The following is a 2,500-nucleotide window of genomic DNA, read 5'->3' on the forward strand; positions in this document are numbered from 1 at the left end:
AATGAACACCATTTCAAATACCATTTTGAGGTTATCAGTCCTGGTGAGTTGCCTATCTTTCAACCACTGCCTCAATCAACATCTCTCCCAGCTTAGCAAATCATAAGTAAGCACTACTGATGAAAATCCTTCAATCATTTCTTGCAGGCAAGCGTCCTAGACCATAAGCTCCCTTTGTTGAGCACAAGATGCATTTTATAAAAGGCACATCAATTTCAGGTAGCAGACAAAAGCACTACAAAGGTGGACGTAGGCAATTATAATTCACTTCTTGTTTTTTGAGTGGGGAGGTATGCAAGAACTGAAGAATCATAACTATTTTTTTAACTTAAACCACACATTCCTTGCAAAGCTCTTATTCTGCAGAAGATGACTGCAGTATATCTAACAACTGATTTTTTCAAGTTATGTTCAGCAATAATATTCAGTTCTACAACATGACTGAGATTTATCTCATTAACATATTTATTATACATGTATATTTATTAGCAATTGAAGTTTGTATACAAAATTAAAACCTATTTGTGCTAACATAAATAGACTATATGTCTACTGACCCTATTAATAAGAGGGTTGATATTTTATATAAGGCGACATGATAAATAAAATTTTCACTCACTTGGTATGATTTGATTGTTGCTTTAAAAAATATTCAGAAATGCATCAGTAAAATATACCAAAGTATTTTAAAGTATAGCAATATGAGTGAAAGAAATAAGTGTAATTAAACATAATTCTGATAGAAAATTATTAAATTTAGAAATGAATACTTAAGATACATTAGAAGACTGTCATAGTGTGAATGTTAATCAGAATTAGTTTTGGTACCTGAGGTGGCTCAACTGACAGAATAATTGTTCTTGCAAAGCTTGGCGTATAATTTTATTCATTGATGAGCTCCAGGTTAATTATGCTCATAGAATGCATTTAGTGTAAAATTCCATTGAAATAAACTGATCACAAACAATGAGAAAACCCAATAATTTTCTAATTAATCAAGACAGGCATGTTTACCTTTGCATATGCCAAATCTGCACAAATAATATATGCATCCAAGCAGGCAGTGTATTCATGAATATTATTTAAAGCAGGCATAGCTCAAGTAGAAAAAAAAAACAAATCTCCATCTAGGTGTTAAAAATCACTATTTCTTCCTGTTCAACTTGCAAGTATTAGATCAGAAGCAAATATTGATGTTTTTTTACACTTAACAGTTCAACTGGACTGAAATGTGAATCAAGTATTAAGATGATCGTGTACGTGTACACAAAGACTGCTATTATACTTAATGAATTGCAAATAAATAAGGGCTGCTATCATGCTATAATTAATTAGTTTTTAAAAACCCACAATATTTATGCTTAGAGCTAAAAATTAATTGTAGGAACTTTGGAATTAAGTTAGAGAGATATACTTGAATGTATAAAGGGGAATATTTGTAGTCAGGGTTGAAATGAAGAGTTCCTTGGTGCTCTCTGAGCTTGGTTTTTTTATTGCAAATGTTTCATTACCCAAACTAGGTAACATCATCATTGCCAATCATTTAGCACTGATGATGTTACTTAGTTTGGATAATGAAATGTCTGCAAGAAAACAACCAAGCTCAGAGAGCACCCAGGAGCCCTCATATACTTGAACTTAAATCTGTGTCATAATATTATTCAGCAATGTATAAAGTGCTCAAATGCACAAAACATATTCAGCTGGGACTTAGAAGTAACAAATAATTGTAGACAAATACACCAAAACTTCTGCACTGTCTCATGTGCACCCTAAACAGTGAGCAGTCTTTCAGCCTCATCTCTTCTTCTTGATAAATTTACAGAAACAGATTTGAAGGGCAGGGATTACATCTCACTAAAAATTCATGCAAATAACCTCAAGATTTATCAAAGTAATCTGGAATTTATATGTAAAATGTCCATCCATATTTAGTCAGCTTTAAATAATTTTAAATAATTTCTATGCCAGTTGAATTCAAAACTTTATGATCAAATTTTCCAAATAAGAACACATGATTTTAGTTGATATAAAGGATTTTGAAACTTTGAAATAGTTAGTATAGTAAACATCACTTATAATATATATCTTTTATACCTTAGCTGCTTCCAGAGATACAGTGCAATGTATCTTTAAGGAATATTAGTTATTAAAATGAATATAATGCATGAAATGCCAGAAAAGATATGTCCTTTTCCAAGTATCAGTATAAATGAAGGAGAAAAACTTTTTTTAAAAAAGAAAATCAGACTATATCTTTTAAGGCTGCAATTAATGTATGTACACAATGCAATGATTTCTACTAATCCATATATGTTTTTATCTCCATATTACAGTATAAAGTGTAATACAGTATCATACAACTAACTTTCACAGCTTAGTTTCAATTCTTTGTTAATAAATGTTTCTATTTTCTTGCAAGGTTCAAAATCACCAAAAAAGAAAAAAAGAAAGAAAGTAAATCTTATGTTAAGAGTAAGCAGTTGAATACATACCTGCT

At 30.6% G+C, this 2,500-nt stretch overlaps 1 protein-coding gene across 7 annotated transcripts in view; it reads right to left on the bottom strand.

Moving 5' to 3' along the window:
- ZFHX4 (zinc finger homeobox 4) overlaps nt 1-2,500 on the bottom strand; it is a 199,376-nt gene that overhangs the window by 175,358 nt on the left and 21,518 nt on the right. The window contains exon 1 of one of the 7 annotated variants that reach the window (XM_039363958.1): nt 2,496-2,500. This exon is cut by the window's right edge and continues 106 nt beyond it. The exons of the other annotated variants lie outside the window; for them this stretch is intronic. The gene's annotated coding sequence lies outside the window, so the exon portion shown is untranslated. The remainder of the gene's footprint in view (nt 1-2,495) is intronic. 7 annotated transcript variants of the gene reach the window in all.

Source organism: Crotalus tigris, unplaced genomic scaffold (assembly GCF_016545835.1).
Source record: "Crotalus tigris isolate CLP2741 ecotype Arizona unplaced genomic scaffold, ASM1654583v1 scf7180000019636.1259824, whole genome shotgun sequence".
In the NCBI taxonomy this organism is placed as follows: domain Eukaryota; kingdom Metazoa; phylum Chordata; class Lepidosauria; order Squamata; family Viperidae; genus Crotalus; species Crotalus tigris.